This window comes from Nesoenas mayeri, assembly GCF_963082525.1.
Source record: "Nesoenas mayeri genome assembly, chromosome: 2".
Lineage (NCBI taxonomy): Eukaryota > Metazoa > Chordata > Aves > Columbiformes > Columbidae > Nesoenas > Nesoenas mayeri.
Genome location: NC_137543.1, coordinates 144846314 through 144863740, shown reverse-complemented (window position 1 = coordinate 144863740; position 17427 = coordinate 144846314). Strand labels below are relative to the sequence as shown.

Genomic DNA, 17427 nt, shown 5'->3' with positions numbered 1-17427 from the left:
AAACAAAGCATTCTTGTGTGTGAATCGTTTTGTGTAGTTTGTCAATAATCCACATGGACCCTGTCTACGAGAATATTTCATTGAACTGCCCCATAGTCTGGATAATAATAATAATGTTGTGGAGTTCTGGGGGGTTTTGATCTGAGTGTTTTGTTGTTTGTGGTGGTGGTGTTGATTTGTTTTGTCTTTTATCTATTTTTTTTCTCATGTTATTTATATGGAAACTGGTGCTTATATCTTGCCGTTAGTGAAGGAGTTGGTGAACAAATAAAGCTCAGCAACCACTTTATATATTAAAAGAAACACTACCATCTGGCAGAGATTTAGGAGAGCCATAATTCTAACTTTATATAGAGTCTGTGCTTCTGTATCTTTGGACTTTGTGTACCCTCCTTTTTTTTTTTTTCAGGGGACAGACATAACTTAAGAGTCAATGGAAGTGTCTGCTTGTGTAACACAAATACTGTGGTGTGGACCACCTGTGCTTATTATACACTTCTCATCACACAGCATGGCTCAAAAGAATGATAGGTGAGAGCAGACTAGTTTGTATTCTTTAAAGGAATACTTAAGCCTTTCTGTTCTTTTGTATATTGCCCAATACATGTATCAAGGTCTTGTCTCATTCAAAGAGTGCTATAAAAAAGACAGGAAAAATCTTCTTAAAAGGAAAGTAACTAGACTTCTCAAGACCTAAATCTCTCACAGTGACATGGAGCATAGTGAAGGATATGGAGATACAGGATGTGGAGACAGTACCTGAAGCCAGGTGCCGGTGTGTGCCATCTAGCAAGAGAATTGCAGAAGAAAGAGGGGTAGTATGAAAGAGACAACTTAAAAGCCAGAAAATTGCCTTCAAAATAAAACAGAAAAAAAGAAGGAATGTTAAGTGAGTTAAGTAAAAATGAGTCTAGTAGTCTAGATGTTAAAACACTGGAAAGTTTGTGGTTTACAAAAGGTATCAAAACTGATGATAATGCTTTCTTTCTACAGATCAGGAGGTTTCCAGACTGCCTCTAGGAATTGTTGCTGATTGGGATGTAAATGGAGCACATGTAGTAGATACAGCCTTTGCAGAAAAATTAAATTGTATCTTTGTTCTGGGGAGGAAACTGGGGCATGTTTCAGTTTCTGAACTCTTCTTTGTGAGAGACTCCTCAACTGGTGGGTCTAACACAGAGACAGGAGAAGAGTTTGTGGAAGTAGCTAGCAACATGGTCAGCAGCAAAGTACCAGGACAGGGTAGTATTCACTCTGGTTCTTAAAACTCAAAGATGAAATAACAGTATTGCTGTTCTTGTCTAAATCTACCAGATAACAAGGGTATAGAGAATGGCAGGTGTGATGCCAAAGTTCAGGTGAGGGAGACTGTAGTACTTGTGGTGCTGCAATCGAGTTGTCTGGAACAGTTAAGTTAGTAGTGTTATTCATGCAGATATCTCTCACTTCTGTTCTTTATTATAGTCTCTGCCTGGGAAAAGTAAATGAGACTTTTGTAGGGAAACCTGTCTTGGAACCTTGTGGAGGCTCTTGGAGGCCAAATAACTGAGTAAGAGTGATTTTTGGTGTCTCTAATTCCAGAGTGGATTTTGAGAGGGTCTTTCACGAGCTTTAGAGGGAGCTGGGTAGCCATAGCATAATAAGGGAAGGCCTGTGTGTGGATAAATCCCTGTAAGACAAAGAACATAGAGTAGAAGTAAATGCTTGGCTTTATCAGTAGAGAAAGTCACTTCTAGGCAGGACAAATTACTGTGGGCATCTTAATGTTTTCCTAATTACCTGGGAGAGCCCTGGTGACCAGTGGAGAAGAAAGCTTGCTGGTGATCTTACATTATTTAAGGTAGTAAGGGTGAGGCACAACTGCAAAGAGCCACAGAAGAACTCAAGTGACTGAATTTCTGATGTTGTAATTTGTCAAGGTAGCTACGTGAATACGATGCATTGAGGAGCTTTGCATATAGTGATGGATGCTAAACTGGCCTTAACCTTTCAGGAGTGAGGTCTTGGCATATATCAACATTCAACAGGAGTCAACTGAGCAGTTGTTGTGAGTTACTAGAGGAGGAATAAAGAGTAAACCAAAAAAGGTTGCTGTGCTACTGTGTAAATCCAGCTTGCATCCACATTTTTGAATGGTATGTGTGGTCCCTTCTTCCAGCTAAGAGGTAGAGCTTAAAGCTCAGTCAAAGGCAACCAGGATGATCAAAGATATGGAACAGCTTTGATTTAAAGACTTCACTTAGAGTCAAAACTTCTCAGGCTGGAAAATGATGACTGAAGGAGATGTGAAGTCTCAAAACTCATAAGTTAAACCAAGGACTGGGTAGGAAGTGATTTTTTCCCTTTTTCCATTAAAGGTGTGGAAGTCAGGTTTAAAGCAACCGGGTGGTTCTTTATGCAGCAAGTTAGAGGTTTTAGAGAATACAAGCTAACAATCTTTATTTAATCTTTGATTACAAATCATTGTGACGTACTGTAGACTCGCTGCCTACATTGCAAGAGGAGCACTGAATTTTAAACTATTAGGATGATAGACATTTGCTTTGCCAGTGACAAGTTATTGCTACTCCAGTTCAAAATTGTTTTTCTGTATTTCTTAAACGTATTACAGCACAGTAGAAGTTTAATTGAATCCTAATGATCTTGCTGTAGTGAATTTGAAACCAATCCAAATCCAGTGTTGCCTTTGTTAAGCTTTTTCTTTTACTTGCCTTAAAGGCTCTCTTAGCTAATTCTTTGTAGTTTGATTATGTATATTATATTTGTTATTAAAATAGTCTAAATAAAAATTCTTCTGAGAAATGTTGCAGTATGTGGTTACTCATAAGTTTACACAGAGGGTGATACTCTGGTAGAGCTTAATGTTCCCTTCATCAGTTTAACCTGTGAGACTTCAATCAATTTTATGTTAGACACTGTACAAAAGGATCATTACTGTGAGGGAGGCAACTGATAATCAAGACCTGCTTAGTCTTTGCTTTAACCTCTAATCTTGGTGCTTTCAGTTATCCACCTGGATAATTGAAATGATGACCCTTACTTTCCCTTGTAAAAGGACAGATGGAGGAAAAGCTCTGCTGAACAGTTTACTGTAAGAAGTAAATCTTGCCCTTGTCCTTGACACACCACCTCAGCTAAAATTAAAGATTGTTTCCTTGATTCAAGTAATGTAATCAGCAGCTAGGTTAATAGCTTCTTTTCAAACACAGGATTTTTACAGTTGATACTTTCCAAACCTTTTCCTCAAGTGCTGCATCATCCAGCAGTGGTGGTGCTTACTTACGTGGACCACTGGCTTCCTTCAGCATATTTGTCTTGCTGTGTTAGCTTCCTCTCATTCTCCTTTGTGAAAATGAAATCTGGTATTGTATGGAGTGTTATCATCATCATCGAACTTCTGTGTTAAGAGATGTGTAAGAATGAGTTAAGATTTTAATTTTTTTTTCCTACAGCTTTTAGCCAAGGAGACTAATAAAGTACAAAACTATGAGAAGTGACCTTTTATCAAAGTCCAAAGCTCCCACTTGTTCTCTTTGAGTCTTAATGAAAAACTGTAACGCTGAAATGAAATAAAGGAATTGGAATGAGCAATCAGAGGTGGACACTGTGATCTCTTTATGGTATCTAAGAAGAACAGTGAAACTGCTTTGATGCTTTAACAGGATCTGAGCAGAGTTACTAACCTGACTAATGACATAAAACAAAGTATTAAAGGAAAGTAATTAATGATTTCTTACCTACTTCTCTGTAATATGTGATATGTAGTTAGTTTTCTATTCAGCGTACTTGTTGTTTAAGTGAAAGGGGTTTTTAAAATTTTTTTATGTGAATATTTCAAGAGGTTTTCATATGACAGCATGAAGTGTACATTTACATGCCTTGCATTTGTTACATTCATGGTAGACTTGAAGTTTCTGGATACTTTGTGAGTGGATTCTGTTGCCCTCTTATCATAAAGCACATCTGATGTGTAAAGCTGCTCAGTTGGATTGAGCTTATACAAAAAGATGACTTGAAAAACCAGTAATAGATATTGCTGGAAGTTAAAGACATACTTTCTAATACAAAACCTCTTAAACCTCACTGATATTACCATATGTGGTCTCAGTTATAAAAAGACTGCTTGGAATACATGGAAGTTTGTCACTTTCTAGTTGTGTCATTCTCTCTGCCTGAGGGAGGATGAAAGTGTTCTTCATTTTCCTTTTTCTGTGTTTCTTAGTTATCATACAAAGGGAGAAGTTATTTTGAAATTTGAACATGTTGTCTATGCACAGAGGCACTATAATCCTGTCATTCTGTTGTTTTGGGTTTGCCTTGTAATTTTGCTTTTTAGGGTCTGTTTCCATGAGCAAATATTCTGTGTCAAAAGTTGTACTGACGGGTCTACAAACTGAAATGGAGACACTGCACACACTGCTTCTACTTTTCTTTGGTCGACTTGAATCATATACAACAGGAAAATTTGACTTTGTATCATCTTCACCATACCTGTAAGTGAAGGGAGATGTTTGTGGTACAACAGGATGATCAAAGGTGGCATCAGTTGCTTCTGTGAGCTCCTCAGCATCAGGCTTCACTGATGTGGACACTGTTGATTCTGTTCCTTGATTGAGGTGACATCATAGCGTGTTATTGAAATAGAAGCTGTTCCATTTAGCTGTCTGGAAAAAGCAAACAAAAACCAAACACAAACAAACAAAAAAAACCCGACACAACCCCAAACAAAAACCAAACCAACCAAACAAAAACTGTCTGGATCAGCAGACTTTTAATCTGCAGTTTTATGAGGATATTTAAGGAGTATTTTAGTGTCAGAAGAGGCTCATCCTGTTCTGTTGCCACATAATGCTTCCTTTCTTCTCAAAAGCAGTTTATTTCTGGTTGTACAACACCTTTGCCTCACAGGCAGCCACTGTTACATTGTCAGAGAGCTGATCATGTTTCTGCTCTTTGCTGTAAATTGCTTTAAGGCTTCAAAGTGTATAAAAGAACATGGACTATAGCTCTAACACCTGTAAGTTTGTTTATTCGTATGCTGAAGCATCTTGTTAGGTCCAGTAACATTAAGTGTTTATAGTCATTTAGGTATAGATTTCCACACTAAGTTTAAAAAAAAAAAAGTAAGTTTTAGGGGGATCAACAATGGTGAAGGGTCTGGAGCACAAGTCTTAGAGGAGCAACTGAGAGAACTGGGGCTGTTCAGCCTGGAGAACAGGAAGCTGAGGGGAAGACTGTATTGCTGTCTACAACTACCTGAAAGGAGATTGTAGCATGGAGGGTGTTGGTCTCTTCTCCCGAGTAAAAAGTGATAAGACAAGGAGAAGTGGCCTCAAGTTGCACTGTGGCAGGTTTATGTTGCTTATTAGAAAAAAGTTCTCCATGGAAAGTGTTGTCAGATGTTGGAACAGGCTGCCCAGGGAAGTGGTTGATTCACCATCCCTGGTGGTGGTTAAAAGCCATGTAGATGTGGTGTTTAGGGATGTGGTTTAGTGGCAGCATTGGCAGTGTCAGGTTAACAGGACTTAAAAAAGTCTTTTCCAACCTAAACAATTCTATGATTCTATAGTAAGGGCAATATTTGTTGACCAGGGTCATTGGAAGAAGGTCAGAAGACAGCTGTGTTGACTTACAATCAGGGAAATGGCTGCCAAATGACCTTGTTCTAAGGGATTATTAAAGATTTGTAATGTTTAAGAACCCTGTTAGCTTTTGTTGTGCAAATTGATTCAGTTGTTCCTGAATTAAAAGTGTAACTGTCAGTGATACATGGGTATCAATGATTTTTTTGAAATTAAGTCTGTAGGAAGAAAATCTTTCCCAGGAGACGTGATAGTTAATCTTGGTTTTTAAGTGAAACTGTGAAACAAATGGCTGTCTCAAGGTAACTGTACAAGCAGCATGAAAGGAAGTTTGATTTTTCTTCACCCCCAAGTGCCAGCACATGTGGGAGGGGAGACTGAAACTGTTAAGCCCTAATACCCCTACCTTACCCCTACCCATATTTATAAGTTGTTTTTCAGTCTAGTATGTACTTCCTCTTACCCTTTCCTTCAGCTGTTTGTGTCTGTTCATTTCTTCTCTGTTCCTCTAGTGATCCCAATAAAGGTGAATGCATTTAACTTTTTTTCTGTCCTGTATTTTGTACTCAAAATTACTTCAATACTTAAATTTTGCCAAATTGCAAAATACCTCAGACATAAGCCCTAAGACATTTTAAAATCCCCTTTTCTTATGCTCCTCTTTAGATTCATGGCTCTAAGAGCAATTTTTTGGGACTTTCCAGGTACACAAATTTTTATTTCAGATACGCTGGATCATGGAAGTAATCTGCAAACCAGCTGGGCAGAATACTTCTGTACTGCAGTATTTGTTGCATGGAAGCTCAGAAGTGATGTCAAGCTGCATTGCTAACCAACTTGATTGTGCTTAAAAAGAGAGATGGTCTCATAAGGTCCTTTAGCTCTTTGGAATAGCAGAAAACTGACCTGTTTATCTTCCCCATTTGAAGCTGGTGAAGAGCAGGCAGGGCTGGAGGAACGTGTGGCTGCAAGTAGGTGGGGAATAGTCAGCAGGAACTTCCCTTTCTGGGACTGCTTGAGCTGTTCTGTAGGCTCCATAAAATGCAATGAGCCATACTCTTAAAATCCTTATGGATTTTTAAGAATTTAGCGCCGTCTGAAGGCTGGACTTAAACTGTTGCTAATTTGAAACCAGACAATGATATTTAAAGAAGTCTCTATTTCTTTTCCCATGCATAAGTGCAAGAGATTGGAAGAAGCAAATGGACAATAAAATAAAGCCTTGTTGTGACACAGTGTGCTAGCAGGAATACCAACTCTGTTTCTCTGGTTAGAGAATCCTATCCAGGCAAAATTGATCCAGTTACTCAGTAACTGTCAGCCCTGAAATCCCTGCATTGAACTCCTGTATTCAATTTGATTCTGATAATTTGAATGAAAAACATTCCAGCACAGATGTATTTATCATAATCAAGAAAAGATGGAAGGAAATAACTTGTACGTACAGTTTTATCAGGGGGAACATAAGGTTAATTTCATCTAACAGTACTGGATTGGGTAGAATACACTTGGTGGTGCCAAAATGGCAAGGGAGGGGATATTGCAAGATCCAATTCCCCAGCAGAACTGATCTTGATAAGGAGCCATTGTTTTCAGAAACATTTTGAGAAGCTTAAAAGAAGTATAAATGTGTTTGAGTCTAAGGAAGGAGAAAGTTGTGCCTGCATTCTTCCAGACTTCCTGTGCAGAATTAATCAGTATGTCCTCACATACTAGTTACGAATTACTCACATTATTAGTTACGAATTGTGTGTTTAAAAAAAAAATCCATTGAAGTGAATGAGAAAGGTCAACTTAGTCCTAAATGTAGTTCTACTAACAAATCTTTAGATAAAACTCCAGAATTAACTTCCTGATAATAAAAACTAGTTAAGCTACTGTCTTCTGTTCTCCGTTGACACATGTACAAACCCATGCAATTTTAAGGTGTAAGTCTGGTGTTACACCTACAAATACTTTTAGTTTGAGCTCTTGTTGAGTTAGGAACTTTCCCCCTAATGTTTTGCAGCCCAAAAACAGTGGTAACAGCTGTAAGTGCCCCCCAAGGTGAAAAATACCTATGCCTTATTTAGAAGGAAAAACAAACAAAGCCTACAATAATAAAAAAGACAAATTAAGAGCTTTGCCTTGGAACTTTAAATCTTAAAATGCCACTTCTGCAGCTGAGAGGCAGATGTAAGAATGGGGTGAGAACTGGTTCCCTGGGGGGATGATGTGAAGGCAAGTCTCCTTTGGAGAGCAGGCACTGCCCCCTGTGCCTCCCACCTCAATAGAACATGCCCATCCTATTTTCCAGATGGATGAAGTATTCGGATGCTTTTAAAATTTTTTTGGAGGCTATATGCAAGGTATTTATAAAACATCTAGGTAGCAGTGCTGTTCATATCATAGGGGCTTTGAACATATGTAAGGAGAAAAGACATTAAAAGGTCTCACCTATTCCATCCTCCTTGAGGCCACACCAGCAGCTGCCCAGCAGAACTGTTTGGCTGCTGACTTAAAACCAGATGGGCAACAAACCCCATCCCTGCCTTCTTTCTCCTGCCCTTTGCTTCCTCCTTCCACCTCTTACAAAAAAAACCAACTGTCCATTCTCCCAGTCTGTATTCCTAAAGGGTGGTTTGAAGAAAACAGTGATTTCACATGAAGCTTGGGGTTGGGGACAGGACAAGACAGTTTTCTTCTCCCAGAAGCCCTTTCTCCAAAAAAGAAAAATAGTAAGCTTTAGTACCTACTTATGTTGTTTTGAGCATCTAAATTAATCCTGCTGTATCTAGCTAATTATTGAATGTACAGCGCAAATGTGGCCAAAAGCTCAGGCCTTTTCCTAGTAGACAGACTGGATTGCAAAAGATAAGAGACTCTTTGAAAAATAAAACAGACCAGTTTTTAAATAAGTGCTCCTTTAAAACCTGGAAGAAAAGCATCATCCTGCTTGAATTCACTTCAGGTTCCTACTACCGACAAAGCACCATCAGCTGGCTAGTTCCATCTGGAAAACGTGAAAACTCAACATCAATAAAAGCAAGACTGTCATTTCCCTGGTATACGAAGATAAGACCTGGGAAAGAATGAAAACTCATTCAGAGCTTGCTTTTAGCTTCAGACCTCTGCGGGTTATATACTTGGGCTTCTTTCTGCCAGTGTGTGGGCTACGCATTCTAATGTTTGCTCTTATATAAAAACAGATGCCAACAGTGATTCTAGAAATTGTAGCTTTCCTATACAATAAGACTTTTATAAATTAGCAGGAGTTAGTAACATCAAACTAAGGTTGCTGCACTTTAAAACTCAATAGTAACAGATTTTCATACAGTGTTGGAACAAGTAAGGATTTAATGTAGTACGTGTAGTTGTTGTGGGCTTTTTCTTCAGATCTTTGTAATAGCAGAAACAATTTTGTTGTCTTGGAAAAATCACATTCTCTTACTTTTTGAAGATGGTAACTCTTTTAACCTCTTGCTCCTATACTAGTTCAGTTACCTTTTTGCACAAAACAAATGGTGGGGGTATGTGCTCATGGTAAAACAACAGGGAAATAAAATGAAACAAGCAATGGTTGTTGGTTTGTCATGGGTTTGCCTGGGATTTGTTTTGGCAGAAGGTGTGTGTTTGCCTGATGCCCAGTGCTGCCTGTGTCTTTCTACTAACAATTACTATCAGCTTAAAAGTGTGTAGCAGTGGAGTCTGAGCTTTTAATATTAAAAAAAACATTCTTGGAAATGTAAATGGTCATATAACTTACTTTTGGAGTAGGAGAATGAAGAGTATGGTAAGAGCACAAATATGGCTTATTTTCTCTAATGTCTAATGAATTTATATTCCTGTTCGACATGTTCACCATTTTTACATATAATTACAGTGAGAACAGAAATGACAGCAAAATAGTGATTCCTATGAGAAGGTGGCTTCCAAAGAGAACAAGCCATCGTTTGATTGAAGCGTGGAAGAAATCAGAGATCTAAGGTTTTATCCAGCTTCCAGTGAGATCAATAAGACTAACTGATCCTAATGGAGTTTTCGTTCTCACTCTGCTGATGCGTTTGGGAACACAAGGGACTTGCTTTTCCTTCTCTCTCAATGTAAAAATGATTTCTGGCACTATCTTCTTATCCCAGATATCACTCTGCTGCCAAACAGACAATTAGCAGCTTCGTCTGGACCTCGAGTTTGGACTGTAAAAGCAAAGCGTGGCTTGGATGTGCCTTTGCTTTATTTAAAGCAGAGATGCAAAGGTACAACCCTGCTGTGCATCCCCCTGGGCTGCCACCCACCTTTGGGGGGTGGGTTCTTTACTCCAGCCTCTCCAGACCTGGTACTCACCAGATCTCCCCAGGCATGGGGGTTTCTCCTGGTGCTTCAAGAGGTGATGTGTAAGGCTGAAGAGTTAAAAAACAGAACAAAACCAACAAAAAACCCAAACAAGCAAAAAATGCAAATGAAACACCCAAGCAAACAAACAAAAAACACAAACAAAAACAAAACACCAAAGACATCCCACAACAGATTGGCCTAGAGTTGTAAAAATAATAATTTTTGGAGAAGACAGTCATCTATTTAGAAGGAGGTGTCAATGAAGGCATCACCTAATGCCTCCACCTCAGTCCAGTTACTCAAACAAGCCATCATCTCTTAAATGATATAGTTAAAGCCCCTTTTAAAATGTGGGGTTTAGCGATCAATTGTGTGAATAGGCAACACAGGCACAGTCTTTTTCTAAACTTGAAAGTGTTAGTGCCAATATCTACAGTAGTTGAAATATGAAGGTATAATATGCTTATTTCTTCAGATTTTAGAGATCCGAGTACTAAACTGGAATAAGAGCTCCTTTACAGTAACTACCTTGGCCCAAACTTTAGACTGTTAAAATTAGCTTTGCTTGGCAGAGGCCTGTTTTGTAGCTGTTGAGAGGACTTTTTTTTTAATTAAGCTTATTTAAGTAGATATTTTAAAGTTTTGTGAGTTTTTTTCTTTCTTGGTCCACACATGAATAAAACTGAGGTATGAGACAGTGAAATATGCTACCTCAAAAATCTTGAAAGATGGCGATTAAAAGTAATCTGGTTGGATGGCAAAGCACACACATGTAAGTAAAAAAAAGCAGCTTTGTTAGAATCATTATAGTCAAGACTGTTTAAGCAGTCTCCTTTAGCTATCATCTATTTTTAAACTTCTTTCAGTATGTTATACAAATTCTTAATGAAAAAGCTGTGGTTTTTGTGAGTAATTGTCAACTGTCATTTTCTAATATTTTGAAAGGCTAAGGAGGTCTTTAATTTCTGTGTTCCACAGGTTTATGTGCGTACCTGCATGCACGATATAACATAGCAAAAAAAAATAATAATAATTAAAAAAAAAGAGAGTATATTTAGTCACTGGTAAATGAAAAAAATAGTTAAAGCTCAAGCATTAAGATTAATATGCATTATATAAATCAAGGGATTTTTGACGTAGGCAATGCATCCCTTCATGTTATACCTGTGGTCCTTTTTTGGTTTTGTTTTCAATTTTGCTTTACCTAACAGAAGTGTTCTGTTCTGAAACAGGCTCTTCCTCTGATCTGTTGCTGCTTTATTACTGAATAACAAGCTTCAAAACTTCAGATGGTTATTTGTGATATCCCATAAATGGTTTTCAGATTGAAATGCTGTATATATGCTATCAGGGATTTAGATGCAGAGGCAAAAGGAAAAAAAACCAAGGTGTTTTGTGTTTTCTGTCTCCTTCCTGTAGCAGAACTAGACCACAGAAAAGCTTGAGCTCATCTAGGCATGAACACTGTGGTCATCTGAAAAAGCTGTAGAGTTTTGTAACGGAAACATTAAGATTGATACAAATGCAGTATGAATTTCTATGTGTGGGGTAAGGATCATGGAAAACCACAGAATAAAGGGTTAAAAAAAAGGCCAACGACACTATTCCTAGCCACAAGTTGTGAGGAATGTGGTGTTTATATCAAGACCAAAAGGCTAAAACGAAGGCCCACGGCATCCCAGCACCAGGGCAGTGCTGAAGCTGCAGCACAGTACCCGTGTGCTCTCCTCCGCTGGCTGGCTGCGGAGGGGAACGGGATCACGGGCATCCAGCCGGACCTAACGCTTGCAGACACTGAAGTTGGAGTGATTTTGAGACAAAGGACCACCCAGTATCAATTAGTGACTCCTAAAAGATATAAAAAAACCAGCCTAAGATTCAGTTTTCATCACCAGTCAGGAATCCTCAAAATTTCAGGAGGACAAGTTGGTTTCCTTCTATGGCAAAACCATGTGGCAGGCACAATATCTTTGTACTTGGGATTGTGCAGCAATTGTGTGAGCAACTGAAATCTGAGAGTGTGCAAGCTTCAAATCAATTTGCCCTTTTTTTTTTTTCTTTCTTTTAATCTTATTGTTCCTGTAAAACCTTGTACTGGGCTATGTGGTACTCATTTCCCTCCAGAAGCTTTCTGGAAGATGGTGAATATATAACTTGTTTCTAGTTCATTATTGTTGACAGCTGAAGTTGTCAGGGAAATTTAAGTTTGTTAAAAGTGGGTTAAGAGACCCCCACCCTTGTGGAGGGAAAAATAGTATCAAGTACCTTGTGAAATCTAGCTTTCTTCAAGCAGGGAGGTAGGTATATGGGAGGATATATAAGAATTCTGTGGGCTTTATTACACAAAAAATGAAATCGTGTTACATTTTAGGTTCTTTATCATGCTGATAGTACTTACTGCAAGGAAATATGTGTCCTGTGGGAGAGGCTAAGATTTCCTCTGGGACTTGTTAAGATACTCCTACTGATAACACATTGTAAGTATTCATGACTCTCTTCCTTCATGTTGCATCTGTCTGCCATCCTCATCTAGGGATGGGCTATTCTAATGCTCCCAGTGAATCTTCGTGAACTTTCAGAATTTGTCTTAGCGGCATTTGTGATGATGAGCTGAGAATAAGACTGAGGTTAAAGGCATCTAAGTTGTTGCCTGAGTATGTTAGTTCTGAAAGATCTCTGGAGAACAATTTGCAGTAAAGCATTTGAGGGCTTTTGCATCCTCTCTAAGTGGTACGTGTCTGTCCCTGTGGCTGCAGCATCACACCAGCCTACTGAAAGCAGTGGTAAACACTGAGTGGCAGAATAAAGACGCACCAGAGGTACTGGCTTGTGAAGCTGCCACATTAAGCTGTAAAGTAATTAGAGCGGGTACACAAGCTTCTAAAACATTCAACCTCCAAGAAAAGAGATGTGCTTTAATTTGCAGGGGAGAAGAGCAAGGGTGGTTGTTGAAGGGCCAGTGAGCAAACGCTGACTGTGGACCTGCATTTCTAAGGCACTATATGACCACATGTGAGGACAGGGAGAAAGGAAAGCTGTACCTCTTCCTAGGAAATAACTTGGTCTTCTTCCTGTAAGCAAAGACTTAATATTTAATACTTCTGTGGAACCAAAAATGTTAATTTTACTATAGTGGAATTGTAAGTATGTAAATATGGTTTATGAACATAGCTAATTCTTATTTGTTTGTCATCACTATGAGGGAGAAAGGAGAAGGAAAAAAAAAAACCCAAAGTCCTCTCACAAAAGCACTAGACGTTGTTCTGTACAACCCTGTGGAAATTGATTAGAGAAGTTTTACTTTCCACTTCCTTCTATTAATAAAGCACTTTTATTAAAAAATCTGAAAGACCAGAGCTGGTTTATCAAACTACCCGTAACAGGCTGAAGACTTGCTGCCTCTGAAGGAGAATTCATGCTCATGCAATGATTATTCAGTACAGATGTTTGTTTGACAGGTGGAGCTGGACTTTGCTAACCAGGTCAGGTCAGTCTGCTGCTGTACAAGCCCAAGTTTAGCCACTTTGTCTAGGGGGAAGGAACTGGTGCAAACTAGTTAGTGATGGTGGGGTTTCATATTTTAGATTCCCATAAGCTGTGCATTTTAATCCACACACATCATAACCTAAAAAGCACAAGGTTTAAGTCATTTTGGCAGTGCTCATTGACCAGGTGTTTCCGAATAGAAATTTTACATCGTAAACCCAGCGTCATATTCTATTTTCTCAGCTGAATTTTACTGCAAAATTCTTGTCCATGCAGTGCATTTCTTAAGGCAACATCTGACTCAGTTTGGATTGTGGGAGTTGTTTTTGTGTAAGTAGAAAAGGGTCAGACTGTACTGTGTTTCTATTTAGGATTATAATCACTTTACACTGGAATTTGCCATCTTGGACTGTAGGATTACAATTCTGTGTGGTTGCCCTTGCAGCATTAATCTAATTTTGTTCCTGAGTGTTCATAGTGCATGTTTTTGCACCATTAAAGTTGATCTTCACATTTTTCTTACAGTTGGACGATTCAGATTAAAATAATATTGTAGGAATTTTAAACAGATCGTAATAACAGTTTCAACTTTATCATTAATCTTTTTATTAATATTTTTTGCAAGTAATGAAGGTTTAGAAAAAAATATTTCTGTGATAGGAGAATTGGAAGAAATTTAGTTTACAGAACAGCACTTAAATATTTTAACACATAAATCAGTCTAGATCCTACAATTGCTTCTGTAATGATGGATAAAGAGCAGAAACTGGACAAGCCTGACAGTGTTTATGCAGCCTGGGAGCGCTGTGTGTGACAGTTAATGACACCGTGTTCCTCTCGAGATGGGAAAGGCTAGTACAGATCCAGTCACAATGAAAAAGCCTCCTTGTGCAAGGAGGCGATTGAAGCTTTTCATTAAAGAATTCAAACTGACAATAATTGCCATTGAAATCTTATTTTAAACCCTAAATATTGAGGCCACAGAGGAAACAATAGTGAGCCAGCTGTAGCATAACCTTTACTCAATAAGTTAATTGTTTTTTTGGAATACAGTGATTTGTTCACAAGCTTCTGCAGAAACTGAAAAACATAGGGAATGCTAAGTTCAGAGTGAAAGTTTGCCGAGTCTTGAAGTCTGATGGAGCTGGAATGGAACATCAGTTACTGCCGGTGGATGCTGTCCATTTGTTTCTATAGTAAATAGCGCAGGTTCTGCAGCAGGAATTGATGCTGCCATGACAGCGTGCATGGGATCACAGTCGAATATTCCAGATTTGTGCTACAGATCACATCCCTTCCTCCCATCCCAGTCTGTCCCTTTAAGCACCTTCAGAAAAGGAGCTGTTGCCAGATGAGAAACTGGCTGCCCAGACTTTCCTTAATCAAGTGTCTTACACACATGACCTACCTCAGTGAGTAGGTCAATTTGCAGTCTTTGCTCATGTTGGTAATGAATTGAATTTATGCTCTCTATCTTAAATATCTATTATAATCAAAAAAGGATGTTAATAATTGTTCTTATACTTGATTGTGGCTACTTCTGAATTATGTGTATGATAAGGTTTTCTCATGCTTTTTAAAGCATGTCAGTGATAGAGATTGCTTAGCAACAAACACCTGAGAAAAAACTTACTGTGTGGCTCTCTGTGCTTGGAACAGCACACAATGCCCATTTTTACTGTTTCCTTAGCGGTTAAAAATGCTAATTAACCAAATGGTGTATCACAGTAATGATGTTATCTGTGCCGCTTTCTCCCTCCTTATGAAGCTTTATCAGTGAAGTATTTAAAAGTTTTTCTTTCTTTGTGAAGTCAGAAAAAAATCAGTCTGTTAATCTGTTTGCCTGAAGTTTGCTGCTACATTTATACAATAGTTTGTACCAGAAAAAAGCAAAAGTGATGGGTCTTGTTCCTTCTGTAAATACCTTTCTTCCTTTTTCCCCCTTATATGTCTCCTGATAGATTATGAGATGCAGTCAGGGAGACACAAGTTTGTGCTTCTCCACCTTTTTCTCCTTCCCTGCATTATTTATACATTTGTGTGGCCTTAATCCTCCCTTTTCATTTTCTTAAAAATTGTAGTTGCTTTGCTTCCATATGTACGCAATAGATGTTCATTTACATTGTCTTCAAAGATTGAAAACTTACTTATTAACTTTAGAGTTCTGCGAGCCCAAATGAGTTGGGTTTTATCAGCAATGAAGTAACTGGATTAAGTGAGTAAAGGCAGTTCAGAGCTCTGAGATGAAAACTGCCAATTCCCAAAGATCCATTTAGTCCGCATTCTGCCAGAAAATAATGTGTGTTGAGAAAGAGAATGTAATTGAAAAAGGATACTGTTCCCATTACTGACAGCAGGTGTTTCAGGAGTAAATTTGCTTTCCTGAGAAAGACCTCTCAGTAGTGGTAGTTTGCACTGTAACAGGAGTTGTCCCATTCCTTGAGAGCTGAATCTTTGTACCTCATTCTGAGTGATCCTCCATAAGGTTTTCCCTTCTTTATATTCTGTCAAACATTTGAGATAACATGGAGTTATCATTCACTACAGGTAGACCTCAGGAGTTTCAAGCCTCTCGGTTTCTTTTCACCTATTGCTACTCTTCCATATGCTTGTATCACATTCTGTAAAAATTGGTTTCTTTATTTGATACAAATAACAGGTAAAAAGATTTCTGTAGCCATCTGGTTGTAGAGCATAAGCGGAGTGTCCAGGGGTAAAAAGTGGAATGCTGGAACATATTAATATTGCTGTGAGCTGCTAGTGAGCTCTAAAGTTTTAAAGAAAAACAGGCAAGGCTCCTTAAAATGGTAATGTTCTGTATTTTTTCCATGGAAGTGTTTAGAATATGTGGTGGTTTGATCAAGCCCCAGAGCACACAAAATGCACCTCTGCTTTTATGGGTAAAAGGATGTAACAAAAATAGCAAGTTCAGTAATGTCAGTGAAAAAAAATCCTACACGAGTACATTGATCTCTCTAAGAAATACCAAGTAATTCCTGTTGCATTATCTTTTAAATTATGTGCACCCTTGTCAGAGAAGCATCTACAGCTGATCTGACAAGTGGTTAGCAATTAAATGCATCCTTTGATTTCTATCATATTGATAGCTGATGAAAGTTGGCGTGAAACAGACCAGGGATTCCTGTGGTGGTGTGTGATCTCCACAGCTCAGGATCGTATGGAGGGGAGGGAAAATGCCCCTTATTGTTCTGGCATCATGCAGGAGCTGATCAGGGCACCATAGTCTGCTTCTATTAGCCTACACTCATCTCATGCTTTTAAAAAAAGTCACTGCCTCTTTCTAAGGTAACTTCTGAACATTGTCCTTGACATGATTCACTTTCTTGCTGTACCTGGACTAGCAGCAAGAGAGTGGAAAGGCAAGTGGCAGTGGTTTCCAGAGAAATTCCAGCAGCTTGCAGTGCTTGATGGCAAATTCCAGCAGCCTTGCACAAGCTGCTGTCTTTTCCTTGCCACCAGTACTGTAGGAGGAATAGCCATCTCACCTGTAGCAACGTAGAGATTTGGGAAATGGTGCTTTCACCCCTCAAAGAAAAAAAGATCAGTCAAACTGTAAATAGTCCATAACTTCTCTGGCGTTGAGGGTGACTGTTGGCGTGTTGTCTTGTGTTGTGCTCGCAGGTAACTCACCTGAAGGGTGGTAGGATGGGGGGAGCTCTGAAAAGCCTGGGATACCCAACCACAGTGGTGATGAGGCTTCAGGAAGGAATAAAGGAATTTCCTCCATGTGGAAGAAATGATTAGTATTAATTGAACAGTCAAACTCTTGCATTTGATGTGCCTATTTTTCCTTATCAAACAGAAATTGTGTGAAGGATTTTCAGAAACTATACTAATTTTATTTAACAGGAAATTGGTAAGACAGGACAAAAAACAGGTCTGCAATATTTTGTTATATTGCCTGTTCAGATGTTTGTAAACTGTGCTTCAATGTTAATGTATTAAAAGCTGTAAATACAGGTTTTCTAGATCTCCTGTTTCCTGGCAGGCACTGGTTTGAAAGAGTATACCGAACTAAATACAA

General features: G+C 38.6%; 1 protein-coding gene across 5 annotated transcripts in view; it reads left to right on the top strand.

Annotated features, from left to right (window-relative positions):
• PIP4K2A (phosphatidylinositol-5-phosphate 4-kinase type 2 alpha) overlaps positions 1 to 17427 on the top strand; it is a 118230-nt gene that overhangs the window by 24610 nt on the left and 76193 nt on the right. Inside the window, exons 3-4 of one of the 5 annotated variants that reach the window (XM_080338577.1) lie at positions 410 to 531; positions 1465 to 1549. The exons of 3 other annotated variants lie outside the window; for them this stretch is intronic. The gene's annotated coding sequence lies outside the window, so the exon portion shown is untranslated. Of the gene's footprint in view, positions 1 to 105; positions 532 to 1464; positions 1550 to 17427 lie in introns of those variants that run through there. One more of the 5 variants, XM_080338578.1, reaches the window with a different exon arrangement.